The sequence below is a fragment of the Mytilus californianus genome, unplaced genomic scaffold (assembly GCF_021869535.1).
Source record: "Mytilus californianus isolate M0D057914Y unplaced genomic scaffold, xbMytCali1.0.p SCAF_3, whole genome shotgun sequence".
In the NCBI taxonomy this organism is placed as follows: domain Eukaryota; kingdom Metazoa; phylum Mollusca; class Bivalvia; order Mytilida; family Mytilidae; genus Mytilus; species Mytilus californianus.
The window spans coordinates 38,588,846-38,614,837 of record NW_026262679.1 but is presented as its reverse complement, the minus strand read 5'-3'; the positions used below and the strand labels follow the sequence as shown (position 1 = coordinate 38,614,837).

Here is a 25,992-nt window from a genome sequence, read left to right as displayed (position 1 = left end):
GAGGTGTTGAGGGCTCAATTGTGTCAGAAGGAGCTGTAACCTCATTTTCAAATAGTGTACAAAGTTCATCAACTTAGACTTGATAATTCATGGTAAAGGCGTAAACATTGGCAACTGGTAGGTTCCATCTGTGACTAACTGTTCACTAGCAGTGATATTCACTCATTTGAATAATTCTTTTGTGAGCCAATAAATCTGGACTCTGGAAAGTACACTTCCTAGATCGAGTCCATAGTTATTCGGTCAATGACCTGCGCTCCAAGCAGCATCTAACTATTTTTTGTTTTCTTAAGCTGGTATAACTATTTCGTGAATACAGGCCTGATGTTGCAGCCATGGTTCAACAGATACAATATTAAGATAGAATATTCATATTGTCATGATTACATACCAGTGTGCTGTCTGAAGGTTATTAAGTACATTTTGACATGTTTATTCAATACGAACTTGTATCATAACTGTTACAAGAAATTAAACTATTATATTGACAGCGTATTTATTCTTATTGTAACAACAAAGGAAATCGATTCAAAATACTTATTTATATACATTCTAAATATATTAATAGTATATAATTAAACCATACAGTTGTATATTTACTCTAATTAAATGTGGTGTGTAATTCATTATAACTGGTTCCATTTTTCAGTGACCCCTAAATCAGGGTTTGCATTCATTATAACTTTAAATGTATAATCCCACGATTGATATATTGAATGTTGTCACGTATTGTTTATCGACAGTTTACGCTTTTATAATATCGATAGGTTCTTCGACAGTTAAAGCAGTTCTTTCAAATCAGAAAAGTTGATCGGAACCTTTTGTTAATGGGTATTGCTTAGTATGTAAGATGTAAGTTCTGTAAATCTGTGTATTGAATCACGTTTTGGATTGACTACCTGTATTAACAATAAAAACAATTAGTCGAATTAAAATCCCTTCAAACGTGACACACAAAAGCACCGAGGCAGAAGGAAGCTTAAAACCTGCCGGTGAGTGGAGAGAAATCTTATTGACTACTAATTGTTTTCATACCGGTAATTATTGATACGTTTGTGCAACTAACATTTACTACAAGAAGTTTTATGTTGATTCTGGTAGCAGAAATAGCGTTTTACATAATAATTTCCTGTCGTAATATCATTCTGAATTATCAGCTATTTATACAACTGTTTCTGTTTTTTTTATTTCTAGTTTGTTTTGGATAATTACGATTTGATGGATAAAAAAATCTGACATAAAGGTAAGCAGTGTTTTTTATTTTATTCATTATATATGTATCATACCTGATTTGTTTAGAATATTTTGTTTTTTGGCTAATGAACAAAGACTAATTTCATTATTTAAAACCACAGATTGTTTGATAATGGAATTTAAAATACAACCTGACCGTATTGTCTGTTAACTTCAATACTACTTTTGTTCTTATAAAATGCCGTCGTTTATGTCTCTATAGGCCACTCTGTTAAATCTTTAAATTCAACGAGGCTAAAAATGCATGTTGTACGTAGATTTACTTATTGAATAAAATAAACTTATCCGATCATTTAAAGATAAAAACATATAATGAAACATAATATTCAAAAATTTTATTTTAAACTGACTTTAAGTTATGCTTTCTTGCATGACTTAATTCACTAATAGGTTTAATCGTCTCTACAAGTTGCTTATTAGTTGCATACCAGGATATTCGATCACTAATAAAAAAATATTTTCTATTTTCTATTTAAAAATATGAACTTGAATGACTTGTTAGTTGTATGTACATGTATATATGTTTGATATATGATGTCCAAATGGAACAAAAGCTATATGATGAGAATGTCAGATAACAGTTTTCTACGTATTTAAAATGTTTTTTAAATACAATATTGAAGTAAAATTAAGCTTTTTCTTTTATTTTCAAATAGTGCCCTTCAGGTAATCGGTCAAACCGTCTGAATAACAATTTCCGTATTTGTTTTGATTGCTTTAAATTCTAGCTCTCGACATAATTGTTCAACTTTGGTTTTCTCGAGGAGTCTCATCTGATATTAATTTAAGTGATACGTAACAAAGGTGGCATGCATTGATAATAATATTTTACATATGATGCATGCATTTACGTTTATTACAATCCCATAAGTATGTTTTAAAAGAGAATTTGAGACACAGCGATCAATGGTTTATTGACGAGGGTAAATAAGTCGATATACCATCTCTGTAAACAAAACCATCTTATGAATAACTAATCACCAGGTGTGCTTCAAAAATATCCTTGATTGGTGGAGTTGATTAAAAGAAGATGTAGGCCCGTGGATAATTGATAAAAGTAAAAACAAAAACATGCAGTGCTGAAAAACATCGCTATAAAGTGAACTATAAATATTAGTTGCGTCATAAAATTAAAGATGAGTATGCTAATGGAGACCTTTGACACATCAAATTTGCTGTTTTCCGTACATCATATGAAATCATGCAATATTGAAAGGCTCGTGGGCAGCTCTCAACATCGATGACTTGACCTTTTTTCTCTCTTTGATTTGGCAAACGTTTGTTGTTTGTCTGTTGTCTATTTGATTTTTATTCTACAGCTACATTGATTATATGATTTTTGCTCTCTCTTTGTGATTTAAAGGTTAATATGTATACATTGGGTCCGTATTGATGGGACTTGCAGGTTTAATTTGAAGTGTTCGCTTTCCGGACGTAAATAGTAGGAATTACACAGCTCTAAAATTTGACAGAGATTGAAATCTGAATGAGCCAAAGTTATCAAACATAAAACGACTATCGTGATACGTGATACAGTTATTGATGTATTTTTTTTTCTCTTGAGATAACGTCGTTTACGAGTATTACTTCCCTTTTCCTCTTTCTATCTGTATGTTTATCAAATATGCTAAGCAGTCCGACTTATTTGCCCTATTGACATATTAATATTTTCTGCCACATTATTTAACATGTATCTGGATGTGCTCGTGGTTGTCTAAATGTTTTCATTATTTTGGCATTTTGCAATGAGATTGTCAAAACTTTGATAATGTCTGTAAGATATATTTGCCCGTTATAACCGGTGACTTGTCTATTTCCCCGCGCATCCATGTTCTAGACAATATCCAGATGCAGAGTTGTCGACATCTAGCAAATAACATCGCTTACTCTGGAGCTTAGGTCAATCTGGAACCTGCTGTAAAGTGTGATCTCTTGCTTCGTGATGAAGGCCACACAGTAACTTTGAGATGAAGAACAGCAATGCTGTTCTTTGATTTGGGTTTGATATGTGTGATTAGATTTAAAGTTCAAGGATTTATACTCAAACCCTTCTTTTCAATTACATATTGGATAACTGCCGAGGCTATCATCAGCCCAGTAGTCAGTGATTCTCCACTGGCGTGATTTATAACATACATTTATACTTTTTTTTTTTTTATATTGGCTCTTAATGTCCCTTCAGCGTTCCGGATGAAGGTAACTTCAGAAAAGCCATTCGGACGCACGCAGTTTATTATGTGTTATTTTCATTTTACTTCATGTGAACATGCTATACCGTTTTATGTTCCATTTGCTCATACATCTCGTCAAGTATTTATACATCCCTGACTTTAAATTATTTGGATGTGAGTGTTCCTGATGAAAGTAGATCATAAGTGTAAGCCCTTGTAATGGCTTCGATACCGACATGATTTATTGCATATATTTAAGAAGAAGGTGTTAAAAAATTAAGCAATTATAAGAAACTAAGGTTTCAACTCCCTCAGGCAAAGTTGACCTTAGATGATTTTGGCTATTCTTTGTAGGTCATTTTTGGTCATTTAAGTCACGAAAAATTATAGTCTGATTCATTATAATGACGTAGATTTAGCATGACGTTGTAAACAGTTTACCCTTACGTCACATAAACTGACAGAAAGTACAAACAGGTTTCATTTTGGATATTTTTGGTAATTATGATCGCAAAATGAGAAATGTATCTCTCAAAAGTGCAATGTTATTAAATGTCGATGTGTTTTATTTATAATTGTGTAATAACGTACATACATTGGTTTGGTTCAAAGACGCATTATAATTGCACGATTGAAATATCTTAAAGGATACGTGTACACAGGCTTTATAAACTAAACACCATTCCGAGTGTACTCTTTTTATAGTATTGGTGATGCTGAATTATTCGACGTCCAATTTATATAATCAAAAATGATTCCTAAAAAATTGTTATCACTGAATATATGTCGGTTAGTCAAGGGTCTTTTTTGTCTCCTTCTAAATAGAGATTAACGAAGTGATAACATTCATACAGAGATCTATTAGTATAATAGTTGTCTGTGGTACAACCTTCTTAATCTAAATTATATATAGGACAGTTATAAATATAGACCCGAATTTGCACATTTCGTCAACAAAAGAAAATATTTCCGTGATCGAATAATAAGTCTCTTTATCTTCTTTTGTTCAAGATGACGACACCATTCTTGACATTTAAGCTCTCTTGCAAAGAAAATTGATTTATTAAGGCCATGCCATGTTTCCTTGAAAATTCCTACATATCATATAGTGAATCCACCAGGACAGAAATATCTCAACTAGCCACGGTCTCCTTCTAAATAGATTAACGCAGACTGTCATTGAAATTAAAATCCGCTTTGAATGTTGGTAAAGTGTACCATGACTATACACACGTAAAACAGATACATGTATATTAGATATATTAGAGAAGTATGAATGTGTCCACATGGTTTCAAAGATTTGTATACAAAAACCATGATCAATTTTAAAAATAAAAACAAAAATATTACAATGAAACATCCAGATGTTTTAAGTTAAGGAAATAACAAGAAATTTCAAAAGTGAATAAGACACACTTGCTTTCAACGAAGCTGGAGTGATTTAATAAACTACTTTTGGGCTGTTTTAATTGCTTTCGTTGTTCAATGTTACATGCATCTTACATACATAAGTGGGCCGAGATGAGTTCCGGCTGTTACACCTGCAATTATAGCTCCCCTGGCCGGGCCAGGTGAGCTTTTACCCTCACTTGGCGTCCATCGTCCGTCTGTCAGTAGTCGTAAATGTTTTTAAAAAAACTCCTGGCCAAATGTTACCAAACTTTACCTGGATGATCCTTAGGGTTTCTACTTTACAAAATTGTGTCATGTATTTGATGTCTATCACCTGCGGAATTTTCAGAAAAGTCGGACAAACAATTCAGGAAGAATTGCCCCTGAATTGTCAATTTCAGTAAAATCCAAAGTTTTTGGCATAGATATAAAAAAAAAAAACTAAAGCAGTAAGAGAAAATCTGACATAGGATCAAATTGATTAGCAGATCAGCGTCTATCTCCTGCGAAATTTTCAGAAAAATCGGTCAACTAGTTTGGAGTTATTGCCCATGAAATTTCAATTATTTGCAAACACAGTTTTTGGTATTATCATAAAAACTAAAACAGATAGAGAGAAACTTAAAGAGTAAAAATGTCCAGAACAATGGGATTTACAAATAAATCAACTACGCAAAAATCGTCAAATGACAGCTTATAGAGTTATTGCCTATAAATGATGATTTTAATCCGTTTTGCAGTTTGTTAGGAAACTGGTTGATAAAGAGAATCTTTCCAAAGTAAGTATGGTCACTAAAATATGAAATACAAGGACATTGTAAGTCAACATGGACTAATCATCAAAGGACTTCTTATAGTTGTTGTCTTTGAAAGACATATCATACTCATCTTGTGTTTTTGCAGAAACTATTATAAAAAATGAAAAATTGCAAGAAGCAAAATAAGTTCTACAAATAAGTCAGCTAGACCAATATTGTCAACTGACCGGTAATAGGAATTATTGCCCTTGAAAGTTTGTTTAACTTATTATTATAAAACTGATTGGAATGAAGATAAAAAATTTTATCAAAATTGCATATTTTTTACCAGGTGTGCGATTCAGGCTTTTGTGAGCCTCTTGTTTTTATAACCACACGAAAGTTGATGAAAATCCAATTGAGATTGAATCCAAACCTTTCCCTTTTCAGATGAAACACCCTAGAATCCACTTTTTGATAAAAAAAAAAAAAATGACTGGATTGGCGTCATATATATCTCACATATCCCATTGTTTCCACTTCAATAGTAATTATTGCATTAAATATGTCTTTAGTTAGCTATAACATGGTAGAATCAAAACGAGCTGTAGTAATAATTACTGTTCTGAAATTATACTTTACCTTTGCTCTGCACGAGCTCATTAGTTTACACCTGTCATGGAATCATTCATATGTGAAACATATCTAAAATTGTCTGTGTAAGCATTAAAATTCTCATTCAGACAACTTTAATTATCCCTTATATTTACATATGTATAAGAATAAAATACTAAAATGAAGCAGTGATTACCTTATAGTCGTAAAAATAATCTCATCATAGGTACCATGCTTAAAATTTTGTACGCCAGGCGCGCTTTTCCTCAACAAAAAACTCATCAGCGACCTCGTATCAAAAGAATTAAAAAAGCCAAATAAAATACGAAGTTGAAGAGCATCGAGCTCTCTCACGTTATGACGACCTTATATTATTTAGAATATTATTTTGAAGTTTATATAGCACCTCCTGTTACAATACTACTTTGGAATTCCTAACTTATAAATCTGAGTATTCTTGGTGAAGGGTATGACAGCATGACTTAATCCAGCAATGGAAATATAGCAAAAAAAAAAACTACGTTTTACTGTAAGAGAAAATGTAGGAGAAAATTTCAATGAGACAGCAACATAACAATTTTGATAAAACACAAAATACCTTTAAAGATTTTATTGTGTACACCTAGTTTTGGAAGAGCATAATTGGTTGATAATGGATTTTCTTTTCACAACTATCAAAACCTTTAATTTCAGAAATGCTTTTGTGTACCTTTTTTTTTTTTATCTTTAATGACCTCAGATAACAAGTGGCAGTCAGAAGTTGACAATCAAAAGGAGAGAGACAATAAAATGGTTAAAATCTTTAGAAAAAAAGGACAAGGAGTTCTTACACTCAACGTGAATCCCAATAAAATCGGGAATGGAATCGGATCCTCCGGTAGTGCGAGCATGTCACCCCGTTCCTCATGTGGGGTATATACGTCAAGTTTCTGTTGGGTATAATATATGTTTCAGTCAGCCAGGGACTTTGTATCATTCTGTTTATTGTAAATTGCTATCATGTATTGTTTCATGGATTTGTTATCTATACCTTTTCTATTTTACCACTATTGAGTAGAAAAACAAATTCAAATAATGAAGTATTTTACGTTTTAGCATACTTCTATATAAGATAAAGTCTTATTCAACAAAGGACTTTGTTAGAAACAAACCGTAAACTTTCTGTAAGATTTCCGTATATACAATTGCCAAGTTTTTTGTTTGTATAATTCCATTAAAATGTTTGTACCCTAGTCAATCAGTTTGTAGTATTCAATTTTATTGTATTTCACCATCGCAATATGCACTTTTCAAAACGATACAAATACTATAGTAAATCAATTATAAACATGCATGTTTCCAAGGCAAAATGCATTTTTAGCATTCTGATAACTGATATATCTATTAATTATGTAACATGTGTTTCATTATACACATGAGAACATATTCAAGGGTAAGTGGTTAACATCTTTGTTTGTGGAAGCATGAAGTGTTCACAGGTTATTCAGCAAGATTAAACACAGTTTTCTAAATATGGACATGAAACGATTGTACAAGGCACATAAGATTATTTTGAGCTGACCTGTTTCGTGTCTACTCAATGACATCTATGCAAGGTTTCATCAATTTCACTCGTGACCGTACATAATTTGATTGTTTGTATTACGACGAGGAAGACTTAACATCGCTATATTTAGACAATTTTTGAATAGATTTTTTTGACATAGTTTTAAATCATTGTTTTATTTTTTTCCGGGTTCTTTATTTTAGTGAAATACTTCCCCTTTTACTGCATGTAAAGAAAACAACAAAAGAAATTTAGAACGTTTGAATTCATTTATAATGCATGAACTAATATGATAGCTCAAGATAAGACAGAAATGGGACGGACACAATGTTAGGTAGTTGTAGGCGCGTTCAAGGTAAAGAAGAGATTAAATCGGTATGAAAATACTCCCCTTGAAGGACTGTACTTTACCGGAAGAAGGAAAAATCAGTTAAAATGAATATAAAGATAACACATGTGTGATACAAGTTCAATTTCATAGAAGCATATATGTTGGAAAGAGTTGGTTTTATTTTTACATTATTCCAATATAATTTCATGCTTACAGAATTTTGGTATTTCCGTGTGGTATGTATGTTAGATATAGGCAAATATTATGATTATAATTGAAGCAAAAACAGTGGGAAACTATTCCCCTTCCAAACAGAACACTTCAATATTTTAGACTGTTCATGCAAGGAAACTTGGTTATAAGTTCACAAGATAGTTAATATGAAAACAAATGACCATAAATACAATGTGACCATATAATGTAAGCTTCTAAATATAACAAACATAGGGAACAGTAGATTACAAGTTTGTGTTGTGCAAAATAAGTTCATAGTGTTGCCATGTGAACAAATTCTTAACTTACTAACCTCGATTTATTTTTCTACCGGCTGTATATATGTCACAGGAAAACGTCAATACTCCGTTTATTGTGAAGTTCAACCAGAAAATTTCAAGACCAAAGTATCCATAAAATCAAATGATATGCAGCAAAAATTAATGATCTTTGAAACTACGTCTCTAAGGCAAATGAATTTCAGAGCGGCGTTATATAAGGACATATACATTTAATGTGACTAAATCAAGTCCACAAAAAGTGACTGGGGGAATAGAAATATGGTCAATTTGGTCGAGATTTGTAAATATATATGATAGTTGTAAATACAGTTATAACTATTGGTCGTTTAATTCTCACAAAGACACAATAGTTTATGTTACATTTCCGTTACAATGAATAGACAAGTGCATGTGCTCTAGAACATAGTAGTTTTTGATAACTGGAAGATTTAGAGGCAATGTATCATGCTTAAAACTATAGGGATAACCCTGAAAAGAGATGTCTGTACTATAAGCTCTGGAATCTGTATTTCATATTTTCCAAATATTTTCAACGATATGCAAGACCTTTTGAATTTTTTTTAGTGTAATAAGCTTTTGATGTATTTTACTGGATATATTATGTAAGTGAGACCATGTGTATTGCAAACATATTACAGATAATACGGTATTTGAAAAAAATGTAGTGGTTTCAATAAAATTTCAATCTGCACGATACACTGTCTTTTTAGAAAAAAAATATCTTAGAAGAGTTACTTTTCTATTGTTCTCTATTCACCCGTTTTCACACTCATTGGCTGATCCAGTACTTTCCGCAAAGAAGGGCACGGGGCCAACCAACAAATATTAAGGCAACAGAAAAAGTCACTAAAACAAATGTTCCGACATTGCGGGGGAAAGTTCGGACCACACTCGAGCCTCTGGGTTCAACCCTACCTCTTTTATATCTTCAATGTGTACAAATGTATTAACATCCTTGTAGTTTAGTATAAACTGAATAATTTAAGATAAGAATTTTGTCACACTCAAATTTCTGTATTATGAAAGGATGAATAGTACTGAAATTTAGGCAATGTTTATCATGGTCAGATAACTCCATCAGTTAGATCATCCAGTTGCTAAATGCATTACCTTTTATTCGTTTTTCGTCCTGAACGTATATGAAATATTTGCTACTGGACATTAACCAATCAACAATCAATCAATTTTATTCGTTTTATACATATCACTTTTTTTTTGTTCAAAGATGTTGTGAATGCAAAACAAATCTGGGAAAGTTCCTGATAACGGTAGATCCAGAAAAGCACTTTGGACGAAAAAAATATAAAGTGTTATTTTCATTTTATATATTACTTGGTCAATAACGCTGCTGGTGGACTATAAGTTCCCGGTGACAGCTCAGTAGACAATTCCGCGGTACTGATATGATTTATAGCATACCTTACTTAAATTGTTCTTTTATAAGTTTAAATCATGAAAAAGTAAGGTTCCAAATGCCTCGAGTAAAGATGAATTTAACTATAATTTTATAGTTCCCTTTTGGTCGTGTAGCTTTTCACGTGTTTCGGTACTTATACATCCTTGGCTTTAGGATATTTGGCCTTGGGCGTTCATGATGAAGGACAATCAATAAAAGCGCTTCGGGCGCTTGAAAACACAAAGGTTAATGTTAAGTAAAACATAGCCGTGAATTTCAGCTTGTTCATTAAATATAAAAAAAAAATAAAAACCTTAAGTCTGGGTTAAACAAACCTCTGCATAAGTGTAGATTATAGGCTACAAAGTCAGTACATTTTAAAGATGTTGTCAAAATACCAAGATTTTGTGCATTTTTCGAACCACAAAGCTTCAGGAAACTTAAACCGCAACAAAAATGTTCTCTAACCAAAAGGTGCCAAGGTATTTATCAAATCCCTAGACAATATTTTGTTCTAGATAAGAGGTTGCAGCCAAAGTAAATTACGATAAATTTGTTAGAAGTTTTGGGGAAAATTGAACCAAAACAGACGTTAGAAATCAAATAACACATAATTAAAAGGGGTCATAACTTAGAAATTTATATTGAATTGTGCCAAAAAGAATTTATTAAGTATCAATAGTTATCACAACTATTTCTTTGTGAAATTTGTAGTATTTTGCTTGAATATTACTTCCATGATTAAACGAAAATTAAAATCTAAGAGCCAATTTTTACCATTCGTAAACCTGGGACATAAGATTTTCCCAGCGTGAAGCTTTTCCTTTAAAGGTTTTTTTTCTCATTTTCTATCCAATTTAATGTAAGGATCGTTTAGCGCATTAATGAATTGCTGTTATAGTATTGAATCAATATTAAGTTATGCAAGATCACTTATTTTTAACGAAATGGAACAATTTTGGAATGGTGCTGCATCATGGGAAGGTCATTGTTCTGGACGTCTTCGAGGGGACAATTTTCGAGGACAATGACGCTGTTTTTGTTTTTTGTGTCGTTGGGTTGCTGTGTGATTGACGTTTACTACACATCTCCTTTAATTCGTTACGAAACAAAAATTGTCTGATTAGTGCCTACGCATTGCGCGGCAATGTTTTTGTTGTATTAACCATCATCATCAACATTTTATTATTGCACGCTGAATTTGAAACTTGATTAATCATTACAGCTTAATCCTAAGTTATATAGATAGATATTAATTTCAGTCTTTTGGTACAGAAAAAAGGTTATTCAGTAAACGTTTATTTCTACTTGATTTGTAGGTTCATCGGATACAATTTAGATTCTTAGCAAACTTTTGCTTTTTAAAACCTTTGGAATTGCAGAATCTAAATTCTTAAAAGGACACTATTTTTCCTAGAAGTATTATTTCTATATATCCAACAGACAACTATTCATTTCATTTTTCATATTTGACAATATATTGCAGCTACTGGCGTAAGACTGATACTGGTGTAGGCTAACTCCTGAACAAATGTTACATTTTAATTGTCACATGTGCAAAATTGATGATGCAAATTCATAATCAGCCGTCAGTTCCTCACTAGTAATTACTACATTGGTATAACCGTTACTTTGTGTGTGTTGTGTAGGCCAGAAAAGAACTGAAATGAATCGGTCATTGGTTTTCTCTTTTGAATTGTCATGTCAAGGCCTTTTGTAGCTTATTATACAGCATTGGTTTTGCGCGTTGTTGGTGACCTATAGATTTTTACATCCTCGTCCATTTGGTCTCTTGTGGATAATTGTCTGATTTGCAACTATACCGCCTCTCTTTATTTTTATATATTTTAAATCTTAAATGTCATTTTCGTAGCTATAAAGGTTTTGAACTTTATACGAGTTCGTTCCAGACAAATTAATTACACACCGAACAAAGCAACATGCATTTTACTTTTATGAGGTGCTATGTTAAAGAATTTATCAATTAAGGATGATCGATACCCTTATATATTATTGATGAACTGTTTTTGAAAAAAGACGAGTTGATCAAAGTACATTTTGAGTAGTTAATTTTTCATTAAGTATCACTTTGAATGTAATTTGTGTTTTTGTCTTCTTTATACTCACACAAGATTTCTATCAAGTTGCTGCTTTGTTATAACTTACTTTTCTAATTAACTACCGATTACACAGCTGGTATTATCTCGTGTTGATGACATTTGTAATTCTAATTCAAACCCATTAATAGAGCATTTTTTTTTTCATTTTGCCTTGAAATGTATAGTAACTGTAAGTTTCTATATCGCCTTATCTTAGTTGAGAAGGAACAAATGGAGTGCCCTTTGTTGTCCGAGTTCGTGTGCTCGTGTTTACCAACCAAAAAATAAAGGGGCAACAAAATTTTTAAGAAAAGGTAAAAAAATACAAATTTAGAAAATAAGGATACCCTTTTTACGAATACAACTTATTAGCGGATCCAGTAATTTTTAAAAGGGCCGGAATGGCTGACCTAATAATAAGGTGGCAACAAAAATTCGGAAAGGGTAAAGAAAACACAACTTTAGAGGATAAGAGGAAGGCCTATCCCCCCTGCCAATCCGGAATAATTTTCTGTGGGATACGTGTTGCTCAACCTATAGTTTTCTGTGTCGTGTCATGCTATAGTTTGTCTTTTCGTGGTTTCTCTTGTTGGTCATGGTGTTGTCTGTATTTGTTGGTCATGGTGTTGCATGTCTGTATTTGTTGGTCATGGTGTTGTCTGTATTTGTTGGTCATGGTGTTGTCTGTATTTGTTGGTCATGGTCTTGTCTGTATTTGTTGGTCATGGTCTTGTCTGTATTTGTTGGTCATGGTGTTGTCTGTATTTATGACCATATTATTTTTTATTTCCCCCTTGATATCTTCTCTCTCTTTTCCCTTTTTATACCTTGGTATTAGAATTTCTCCTGGTAATCTTTTTATACCTTGGTATTAGAATTTCTCCTGGTAATCTTTTTATACCTTGGTATTAGAATTTCTCCTGGTCATTTTTTTCCCAAACTTTATGGTTAACAGTAGGACGTTACCATTTCATATTATGAATTTTCCTTTCCTTTCCTTTATTGTGATGCTCCTGACTCCTTCTTATGAAATATACATTTCTCAGTTGAATTAATAGTTATAGTACGTATGCGGCAAGTCTCAGATTTCAATGAACCAAATGTTTTTTATTACTGAAGGTTTTTGTGCAGCATGGATATAGCTATCATGAATTGGTCAAAACGTTTACGAAATTTCACCTCAAGTATAGAACTCTAATAGTATTGAGGAAGGATGGTTCTACTTGCAGGTATTTTGCACACTCATCTTTTCAAATTTTTATACTATTTATAAAGCAATCAAGAGGAGGAATTGTCCTTAGTTTCATTGGTCTTTTTTTTATTTGATATATATCTTTTTGGTTTTGCGTAAGGTTATAATAGTACTGCTATTCCCCCCTTGAATATGCACTGCTACTAGTTAAAGGCGTAAGATGTGAAATGGAAAAAAAGAATCGATCCTTTGAATAAACTATTCATAAAAAATTTTTGTTGTTCAATCATTGCGTCTGGTAATTGCTATGCCCTTTTTATATTATCAACATATGGCCATGCTCCCATGGTGAGATGTTTTAGTTTAACCGTCTATCACCAATGAAATATATTCAATCTGAGGTCTTCCCAGTGTTCAAATTTGCTGTAATTAAACCTATCTCATCTTATGGCATTGAAATTACTATATTGTTCGTTTCAGTTGTTTTTTTGGAGACGAGTTTTTCTTCATTCGTACAAATCTCTTACCTTGTGAATAAAATTTCTCGTTTCAATCTTAAATGCTGTCGTTTAATCATTATGATTGATTTCTGATTACTTCCAAATACACACTTAGTCTAGTAAACAACAAAAGTATGAAAACCATCTGATCGTAAATAATCATTATTTTACCGTCTTGTTTTCTTTCATCAGTAACAATTCTATATAACTCTACATTGTTGTCTGTTTCATCTTGTTTACATAAAATATGTGGTCCAGAAAATCGCAGTATCCACGTTATATCGACGAGATCACGTTATATCGACGAGAGTTCATGGAAAAAAGAAGCGGAAGATAACAACTCATAAGTTGAGATAAAATGACAACGCCATTGTAAACATCATTAGATTAACGGCATTCAGCTGTTTTCGCATTATAAATCAGAATCTCAAAAATCATTGATTTCATTTAACAAGCACTGTTGACACACTTTGTGCAAACCTTTTTAAACTATAACAGTGTCACATGTTATTCACCGTGGTCTTACTGTAGTACTGTAGATTAATAAATATCGATGTAGGAAGTTTTGAATTTTAATTATTTGAGTGCACGAGGATATTCTTATAAACTTTTACTCCTTTGTTGTTGAATTGACGTTTCCCCTTATAAATACTTATACTTTCAAGTGGTTCAAAGTTACAATGAAAATAAATTTTGGGATTTATATTTCAGACTTGTTTACATATTTTTTTTGCATCTTATATTGTTGTACTGGTAATATTAACACCTATCTGTTCATGATATACATTGGGCATGATATTATTTTATAAAAAATGAGCATTGATAATTTCACTTTTCGCTAAAATGGTTTAAAAATCTTGCGCTAAAATGGGCACTGATAATTTCACTTCTTGCTAAAATAGATTAAATATCTTGCGCTGAAATGGACATTGATAATTTCACTTTTCGCTAAAATGGTTAAAAATCTTGCGCTAAAATGGGTTATACTTTGGCGCTATTTAAAACGTCCGATTATTTTCGCTAAAATGTCCTACCAATGCGCTAAAATGTCCTCCGACGATACATTGCTACTGAAAACATATACAATATATGTCATGTGTGTGATTAAATGGGCACAATTAGGATGTCAAGTCCTCTGTTTGTTCGATAACATTGATTCATGACAACATCCCTTCAGGAATGAAAGCACCCGATAATAGTATAAGGTTACAATAACCAATACAACTGGGCAACTTAATTTTCTCTTATTAAAGAATTAATAATTCATAAAAACGTTTCAGAGATTATGAATGAGCTAATAAATTGGTTGGTATAATAATACAATAGTGAATTGATCTTTTTTCCTATAACAAATAGGTTCAGATATCGGGTTTTGCCTTGAATGTGGAAGAAAAAGAGTATATTAACAGTTCGAAAGACGAAGAACACCTTGCGATAACTTTTGAAAACTTGCTTTAACGAAAACTTAATTCTGCAATAGTAGAGTAGTCATGCATAACAAGCCCACGGAACGAATATAAATATAAATCAAGTTTACAAAAAGATAATTTCACTTTCAATAAATTCATTATGTCTCAGGAAAAAAAGTAAAATAAGAATAGTTCCCAATGGATTTATTTGTTTGTTTGACCCTAATTGATAGTACAATATATTATTTCATTTATTAATGTATTCAATATTATAATATTTGCAATTTATGGTTTACTTAATACGACACATTTGATGTTTAATGTAATTGTTCCCTGGCTAATATTCAATTTGCTTCAATTTATCAATGATTATTGTAAGAGGAAATTGCGGTTGACTTGTCATTTTAATTTGTAGAGAGTTGTCTCAAATTATTTTTTTTTGTGTTCGTAACTTATTTGATTCGAGCGTCACTGATGAGTCTTTCGTAGACGTAACGCGCTCCTGGCGTACAAAATTTTAATCCTGGTATCCATGATGAGTTTATTAAATGTAACTGTATGGATTCAGGTATTACAAAACGTAAATTGTATTCCGCGTTCATTACGTAGCTTAATCTCAACAAAAAATAGCTGCCATGCATTTGTCAAAAGTATACAAGCGTAATAAAAACCAATAGTATATCAATTCCAAAATCAGATGCAAATCAGACTTCCACTATTGTTGCCATTAGCAGTATATGTGTCTATTTGTCTATAGAACAAACTTTGTATGAAAATTAATCGACAAAATTAATTCCTCGCTTATCCAACAGACTTTTGGTAGGTCCATGATTCTTTTCTCTTGCCGGAATTTAACTTTCAGCTTTTTTAAATACAAAATCGTGTTATTAAAGAGCCGTGCAAATACCGTAATTTTATATGTTGTCCGTACAATTCTGTAAAGCCGTTACATTAATAAAATTGAGAATGGAAATGGGGAATGTGTCAAAGAGACAACAACCCGATCATAGAACAGACAACAGCAGAAGGTCACCAACAGGTCTTCAATGCAGCGATATTTAGTTCACATTATTTATGTTTCAGTGTTTAATGTAGTAATTTACTGTCTTGAAAGAACATATTAATTTGGGTAACATTTCAAGGTCAAATCTTGTTTTTTTTTACTCTACTGAAATAACTTTTACGCAACTGCGTCAATCAATATATTTTTATTTGTGTATAACTATTGTTCATCGCTGGTTAATTACTGTTGACCTTATCTATGCAGTTTATGAACTAATAGTCACTAATTATTGCTGTTCGCTGCTTCGCATCCAATGGCAAATATTTCATTAACAATTGGAAAGATTTAAAATATGGTTGGACTTGATAGTAGGGGCTATTGGTCACGTGAACGTATTGGATAGGGTCAAATATGTTGCCTTATATCGGGTAATCTAGGGACCCTTCCAATTGGTATCTTTAACTAAACCATAGGAATATTTTTTCACTACTATAGTAGTTTAAATTTACTCTTGCATTCATCTTAATTAAAATTTCATCACCAATTTCAGACAATAATTAACATTCAATTTAAATTTTTTGGCAATCATTTTACTGGAATCGTTTGTTTTCTGTTAACAGCTTAAATATTTCAGATCAAAACACCCTTTTTTTACAATGCTCACAATGAGATTTACGTGACGGTGTCCGTAAACTTTTTTCCTTTTCCTTTACAAAAATAATATATTAATATTGACTTGAATTGCATTTGTATAATATTGACTAGTGTTGTATATATAGATTCCTAAGCATTATATTTTCTTTGAATTATGCATGTATTCTATTGATAATTGATATGTCCTTCTTCAATTACAATTCGTAAGATATCAGTTTTTTTAAGGTATAAAGACAAGCATAAACCAACTATGTATTTAAGTTTGATATTATATGTATTGATATCTATACAAACATCCGTGTCTTGATTTGTGTGAGAATAAGGTTAGAGTATATATATACACGACAGTTTGGGGAGGTGTGGGGGCGACTGTTAAATTACTAGAATGTGATTCGTTGTTGAGTTTCTGGAAGTCCGATGTGAAATTTACTTTTGCAAAAATGACAAAAAAATCTCCTCTGTTGTAATGAAAATTTGTTTCCAATCAAATGGTTGAAACCAATTAATCTAAAAACAAATTGACTAGGGAATCCACAAATGAAACTTTTAAGAACAAATGTCCCATTTAGCAAAACGACTCCCGTACCAAATAAGCAATATTAAATTGACCCGGACGGAGTCGAACAGTTTCTAGACCTGCTTCCGCCTTTGGCGACGCAGGTAACAAACTTTGATATAATATTTTGAACGTAGTTGACCGCAGATTTAAATGTAAACCCCATTCTTCAAAATCAAAGAGACATCGAAAACCTTTAGTATGAGGGAATCAAATTAAATGGTGCGACGAGATTAAGCAGATCATTTTATTCTCTTTTTCTCAGTTAACAATGTGACTTTCTTGGAATGGTTAGAGATTTTGTTTTCTTTATATTAAAGAAGAACGAAAAATCAACTTCTGTGACAGTAAACATTGCACATGCATGCATTATCAAATAATGAAAGAACATTTGCCATTCACAGTTATCATGACGTCAATACCAATCTAACTTGAAACGTCGCTCAGACTGAAAAACAAGTTTTCGGTATCATGAAAAACATACGATGTACTATCTAAAATAACAAAAATAAACCATTGTTCAATGGAATAGCTATTGAAATGTATACCTTATTTCGCATGGTAGGCGTAGTTATTAACTCGTGGTAATTATTGATATTCAATTAAGTGTTGTATTACTATTAAATGTGAAAAATGTTATTTCCTGTTTGTGTTTATTCATTTATGAATCTATTGTAAAGATGGTATATCTACGTGACATAAATCTGTTCTTTTTAGGATATGCGTAGACATATATTTCAACAAAATATTCATGCTGACAGTAATTCAAAACCGTGAGAAGCTAATATGATCAATGGACTAATTTGTCTCATCTAAAAGCATAGGATATTGAAGATGTGATGAAACAAGACAAAGACGAAAACGAAAGAGATAACGATCAATATTAAATTGAACAAATTAGTGCCCCCGTCTTCCATTATGTTAATATATAATAGGTAAATTTTACTTTCTGAGAATCAACTATGATCAATCACCAGGCAATAAACCAATTTTCTTCCAATTAGAATCTATAGCATTACAATAGGATCTTAGTTAATTTTCCCGAACGGCTGTAAAAATCAACTATACAACTACTGGCCTTTTTCTTAATAAATGAACGTAAGCATACTCGATGGTCAATGTTCTAAGTATAATTATAACCTTACACATGCATCATTAAATGCCAAAAGAACATTGTATGCAGTAGTTTTATCTGTCAGCTGATATAATTTCTTGGTCAATAACCATCCGTTGTAAACAAAACGTATAATGACCTAGCAGTTTAAATATATCTCTTTTGCTGTCAGTTTTATAGCGGACGTTATCTCTAATACCGTTAAAACATTTACTAAGTTTGCCGTCAGTTATAGCGCACGTTGTCTCTAATACCGTAAAAACTTTTGCTAAGTTTGCTGACATCTATTGTTTATGACAAAATTTTGTCTCCGTGGTTTACTACTTTTGTTGCTTAAAATTACTACTTCCAATACTGGCCTAAAATAGTAAAATCAACAAATCAGACAAATCAAAACAACTAAACGTACGAATCAATCAATTTGAAAGACAAAACGGATCCCCTTTATCTTTTGCATTACATTTTAAATTAGCTGCCATCATGTCCATCAAACGCAAACTCTCAAAATTGATTTATGACATACTTAAACTTATAACAGAAGTACAAAAGTTACATAGGAAACAATTATCAATGTATGGAATCGTAATTCGCTTGCAGCCAATTAAGATCTGTTCAGTCTATGTTCAGACTGCTTAATAGCTACTATTAACCTGTACACATCAACAAGAAAAGATTGAATTGTCTGAAAAGCTACTGAAATGTACTGAATTGACTACAAGTGAATTACCTGAACAGGACTGAATTGACTGCAATGAATTGCCTGAACATTACTGAATTTACAGCAATGTACAAGTCTGAAAAACTAAAAATGACTAAATAATTTATTGTTCAGGCTTTTCAGGTGATCAAAATGATAGTTTCAGATTTAAGTCAGTTTACTAGACTAGTGTATTTTATTTTATTTTGATTTAATTATTATTTTTATCAAAATGGACATTTCTGTTGGTGTTGCTCGCCAAAATATAAAATAAAATCATTCTTAAAGTAAGTTAACATGTATTTGTACTCTTTTCAATCGTTAGTTTTCAAGAACGTTTTTGCTTCGTCAAATCGAAATGGTGTCTTTCTAACTTGACTTATATTTCTGCTTCGAAGTACAAAATTGTCCTATAAGAATCAAATATTTTTATTAATAAATTACACCTCGCTAACACTTGGTGTACAGATATTGACAGATATAATACATACCGATGTTAAAATGAGCATAGAGCATGACATGAAAGAATTAAATGAAATATGTTTAGTGTATTTACACCAAGGAAACAGCTATCCGACGACAAAAAACAAAAACAAAAAGCATCTTATTGTTGTAATCCACTGGGAACAGTTGGAAAATATGGTGATCCACTGTCAACTGTAGGAAATACTAGTGTCCACTGATAACATTAGAAAAGTACCATTTTCAACTATCAACATAAGGAAAATTCCCTTGTCAATTATCAACATAAGGGAAATACCCTTATCGTCTAGCAACATTAGAGAAATACCCTTTTACACTAATATCAATAGGGGAATACTGTTGTCTACTACAAAATTGTAGCACCAATTTTAGGAAAAAAACTATTCCCTCTATAAAGCACAGATAGGAAAATGACGTCGTCAACTAGCCTCGATATGGAAATATCCTTGTTCACTAGTATTGGTAGTACAATACTGTTGCCCAGTAGCATCAAAAGTGAAATGTTATTTCCCACTGGCATCGATATGGAATTATCATTGTCCACTAAAATCGATAGAAAAATACCATAATGGTCAGCGCACAGTAGGAAAATACCGTTGTCCACTAGCATTAATAGCGAAATATCATTGTCCGCTAACAACAATAAGCAAATACCATTGACCCTACGTATGAATTTTAAAAAAAACAGCATCCGTGGCAATTCTCTTTTGAATCATTCATAAATCAAACTCTGATTTGGTAATTTCCATCTTAGTCCTTCAAAGCTTTTGATCAAAGTTTTTTTTAACTGTTGTCACTGTCAAGAAGCAAACTTTGACTGTGACAGCATTGCTTAACGACAAAATGTGAAGGATTAGATTAAAGGACCTTTACATGTGTAAAGACAATTGATTATCGTGTATTAACAGCCGTGTAGAGATTTATTAGATGGTCATCAGTCTCCTACCGTTAATAAGAATTAACTGCTTATATATAATAATAACAGTTCTTGTAATATACAAGATTTGTTATAATCCCATCCACACTTCTGTATATTGATTTATAACAATTATATCATAATAATAGACCCACCAACGTACAGATAATAGTAATAAAGATTAGAAAGTAATGTAGTTTTCCGAGACTATCAATTATTGACAAAGTAGTTGTAGAATTATTGGGAATCTTTGTAATATCTGAGAAACAACAGCGCGGATTGGTAAGGAAAGACTGTTCTGTTTCAGCTATAAAGATATAAAAATAATATATTTTATGGCCAGTGGCACGAAAAAAAGCTACACAGCTTTATGTTCGTAATAAAAAAACTCCCCCGTGACACTGGACCTTTGATCAAAAGTAAAATATATTAGAGCAAATCTACTGTATCTGTAATTAATTGTAAAGGGAATGGTAAAATTCATATAAAAATAGATAAATGCTACAAATATTGATTTAGAATACTTCAGAAATTGTCAGTTTATTCTACATCAGTTTGTTCATCAAATAAAACGTTTTCGAGATTTTATGATGCTTCTATATATGCGTTTATACTTCGTGTGATGAGGATGCCTTTACTTTTCTGCTTTTTGTAGTGATGGTCTGAATATCTTGGTTTTAAATGGTATGTGGCGACCATTTGATATTTTGTGATGGGGTAGGAGAATTATATTCAAGTTTTTGTGGATTGAATATTCCTTTTAATCTGTTGCTTCGTTTATTTTTTACTTTTGTACATAATTATTCCTGCATTTTGTGTTGCAGAATATTCGTTTCCATCCTGTCTTTGACAACATTATTTATTTGCAGTTCTAACCAGGCTTTTCAAAATCATCCTGCTCCCTCACTCTCCGACAAGAAAATGTGGTCCTTACCATGCAAAGGTGTTTCAAGGCTATGTTTGATGCCTCGTTTCTTTTTTACCTTTGTGGGTGAGTGGGTGATGTGGTGGATTGGTGCTGTTCTTTTGATCATTTCAGGTTTTAAATACACCCCCCTTAACATTTTGTGTGATTTTAACGTTAAGTGTATGTTTTTATAAGTCATTTTTAAGTCTTCATAACGGAAATCAACAGATTACATTTGTCTACCTGTATTTAGATTTTGAAGATCATTGCTTAAATTATTCATGGCAAAGATCTGTCATGTCCGACTATAATAATCTATTCAAATTTTTTAAAACTTATAAGTACGACACTTTTCCTTTTGAATATAATTGTTTTCTCTCATACAGTGATAAAAAGCTTTTAGTAATTCTTAGAGTATTCCCCATGTACGTATGATATAAAGGAAAACACTTTAAAAATTAAGACAGCTTTAAGATAGGGAAGCTTGTACAAATCGGTTATTATTTCCTAACTTCTGGTATTTTTCTGTATAACTGGACACAAAAATTGGGATTTGATAATCTTTTACTTATCAAATTGAAACGTGCGATTGTTGCTATCTGTACAATGAATAGATCAAATTAAAGGTGAACAGCGCTCATTGTTTTTAAAAGAAGTGTTTATCGAAATGATTCCAAAACAAATCAAGTCAAAGACAGATGTAACTGATGTATATTATCTGATTTACATGTTATTTCTGTAATGCTGTATATCCACAGTCAAGTTAAAGGCAATTTTATAGTTTTTTTCTTATGTTTCCTGTGCTTTCATTTAACTGTTGACTTCAGTTAACATTTGACTACAGAGGAGATCATTTATTTGGTCAGACGGTTTCGAAATTTACCTTTTTTAATAAAAAAAATATAGACCACAATTGGTTTTAAATTAGATACTAGTAGAACAGAAAACCCACGACACATTTTCATCATTTTAGCTACATTTATAGAAGACATTGACAACGTGATCAAGTATTAAAGACTCTCATTCGATCCAGGGGTTAAAGAAATACCATTGTCACTTCTATCTTATATGTTCACTTTATGTTCAATTGTCTCTAAATAAAAAAAAATGCAACAGTCCATATCAAATATGGAATATTCCGCCAGAGAAAGAAAAACAATTAAGAATTGTAATTTGATGTTCTTTTTATCTTCTTTGTGATACTTTATAATTAGTAAATTTCTTCCATAGAAAAATGAAATCAGTATTTCGTGCAACTACTGTGACAGAAATGAATTTTTTACTGCATGTGCTGTAATCAGTATTTTCACCTGTAAAATATTGGCTTATTGATCTATAAGCTTAATTGATCAAAACATCTTTAAGGATTGTTGTAATGTGACTGAGACAATTTTCTTTTTGTAATTGTTATTCTAATAACTATGATTGCTGTGTGTCTATGTGTCTTCTTAAAGATATTTGATTTTTACTGCCAAATCTACTAAAGGTGAGTTATGATTTTTATCTTCAACCTTCTCGTGGAAAGGTAATTGGTCTCTTTTCAGCACATTACATTTGTTTAATTTCTATTTGTAAAATTAATTTAAATTATGTATGAGAAGATGAATTGTCTTGTCGCATGTTCTCCTTATGTTAAAGGTCAATCTTAATTTGGCATCATTATATTCCTATCGTTCTTGGTTGTAACCCAGAAAAGGTGCAATAACTTAATTAATATTTTTTATCTAAAACACATTCCGGTAGTAGAGTACTGTAAAAAATTCAAAAGGAAGAAACTGAGGTAGTTTTTAGTTCTATAATTTCTTCTTGTGTTACGTGAGCTATAAAAGACTAGAGAAGAACTTATGAATATCGGCTTTAATAATTAACCAGTTTAAGAGAAAAAAAATCAACTGAAAGAGCTAGTCAAAACGTTAAGTCAAAAGTCTAAATACTGCAGCATAAGAAAAAACAAATCGTCATAAAACGGTGAAAGAACGATAATGACCTTGATCTTTTTATTAAAACAATAAGCTAAACGCGAGTTCAAGTATAAGGGTTGAAAAATTACACACAGAAATGTATTAAAAGACCTGGACATGATAAAGTAGAACAAAATCGTGTAAAAACTTCGTCAAACTTTTCCTTAATATTTTGATGTTATGCTTTTGCGTTCTGATAATCCAATATATTTAAAACTAGTGTGGTACATTTTTTTCTTTTTTCATATGATACTTGATACAATGAACTGCAATTCTTCCTTACAGTCAATAGTGAAATGATGGCACTTATGATGGCAAAGAAACTAAAATAGCGGAAATTTCTTTTCGGAATAGTTTATTCAAACGCTTTGAGAGAGAGAGTTTAATAACATTTTGTTTGTTTTTTGTTTTTGTTAGTTTTATGACTTGAGACACCAATGATTATCTATTACTTCCACGCAAATTGAAAACATCGGATCTCTGATATATCCTAGCTCGATCACTGACGATATATCCATTTCTAAAACTATGATTGTAAGTACTTATGGCAATTTGCTATCTTATCTTTGTTTTGGCACTTTTATTTTGTATGCTCCAAAATGTTATGCAATTGGCTTCTCAATTTTTCTGTCTCGAGCGTACCAAATACGGATTATTCCATGAAAACGTGTCTTCTGGATTTAAATGCGTATTATTATGTATATTGCAAATGTATCTATTGTAACTGTATTGTATTAATAAAATAAGGAAAAGTACTATTAACAATGTATACATTTAAGCTTTCGGATTTGTGCTGAAATATTTTGATCATTGTATAAAGGTGACTGACCTAACTATTCATACTCCATGCAAAGAGAATTAAGCCGGTTATATGAGAAGATACGGACTGAGCTATCTTAAAACAGAATGACATATAAACATAGAAAAAAAATACCATGATTTGATTTGCATTGATAATTGCTTGAAGTTATCTTTAGTTTATTAATTGCTGCTCTCAGATTTATCTTGTATTTGTTGTCTGTAATATATTACTAGTATTGTATTTGTGTCCTTGTGAAATTGACTATGTAAAGTTAAACCTTGACCGCAAAGACAGTAATTTTTATCCAGTCATAAACAATCTCGCAGACGATACATTTCTCCATGTCCACTCTTTTTTTTCAAATTTCTTGACATTTAATAGAAAATAAATTGGAAACGGAAGATTTGAAAATAATAAATATGTTATCTTAATGCACATTTATAGTTGTGAAATGTCGGACTACTAGTCCAGTTTTCAGAGTGCATATATTTAACAACACATTTTAATAAGTGTTAATTGCTATTTTCTAAGTGCTTTCGGCGATGTATCTTGTTTAAAACTTTTAAAATAAGTTCTTCCTCTTACATATCTCCTGTGAACCACGTTGACGTAATACTTTTTCTAGGTATGACATGTGTTATTTTTTGAGTCAGTTAGTCCAATTAACATAACAGAAACATTTTGATTTAATTACCTACAATAAACGATACACAACCGACCCAATTAACTTATTGAGGAAGGGTTGTTTTCTTCATTTTTTATATTTTCTTGTCTGAATATTACAACAGAAGGATGACATTTTTGTGTGTTTGAACCTATGTGTTTAATTATCCAGAATCTCAACATCACTATATGAAATGTACGTAAGTGGAAACAATGGGTTTGCATGTCATAATAAAAAAACGTTGCAAACCTCGGTCTACCTAAGCTGACAATCTATATAGATTAACAGGTATATTGACAATCAGCACATGTTTCCGTGTATTAAAACTTGCCTCTTGGTCTCAAATTTTCAATACTTTTTATACTGGGGAGTATAACTTTATATGTTAAATAATCGCCTGTCTGTAGCTATTGTTGAAGACTGTATGTTAATATCTGTAGATGTCTTTCGGTAGTATGTGTCGTTGGGTTGTTGTCCCTTTGACGTATACCTTACATATCCTTTTATTTATGAAGATATCTTTCTGAATTACAATAGTTCTTGAGTCTGCCAAACGTCTTTTTAGACATTATGCTTACAATTTGTAGCCATTTCTGATCTAGCTCGAATACTTCATGTCCCTTCTTTTATTGTTTATCTAAAGGCTTTACGATAATAAATAAAGGGAGATGAAGGGTATAAGCCAATGAAGCAGGATATGGCTGTCACTGTTGTAATACAAATATTTAATTGCTTGGCTTTGGTTCTTATTGATTTCGGAGGTATATGACCCGGGAATACAGTATCACATTTAAGTCATCACGTTTATCATCAATCTAAGGTCGTCCAATTGTGTTCTGTTTCTAGAAATATTCTAAAACTGAAACGGAAATCCGTGATGCTTTTGTATCTTTATTTCCAAACCAACTTTTCGATATCTCATTTTAATCTTTGTTTTCTTTGTAAACTGATCATTCTGTCATGTTATATATTGATAATGCGAAATGGACTTATACATGTACCATATAATATTACACATTCTGTATGCGCATGTCCTAAGTCAGAAACCTATAATTCAGGGGTTGTCGTTTGTTGCTGT

At 31.7% G+C, this 25,992-nt stretch overlaps 1 protein-coding gene across 4 annotated transcripts in view; it reads left to right on the top strand.

Annotated features, from left to right (window-relative positions):
- Positions 1 to 711: 711 nt before the first annotated feature.
- LOC127734525 (5-hydroxytryptamine receptor 4-like) overlaps positions 712 to 25,992 on the top strand; it is a 73,583-nt gene continuing 48,302 nt past the window's right edge. Inside the window, exons 1-2 of one of the 4 annotated variants that reach the window (XM_052244443.1) lie at positions 712 to 852; positions 1,195 to 1,243. The gene's annotated coding sequence lies outside the window, so the exon portion shown is untranslated. Of the gene's footprint in view, positions 1,038 to 1,194; positions 1,244 to 8,125; positions 8,283 to 25,992 lie in introns of those variants that run through there. The other 3 variants (XM_052244441.1, XM_052244442.1, XM_052244445.1) reach the window with 3 other exon arrangements.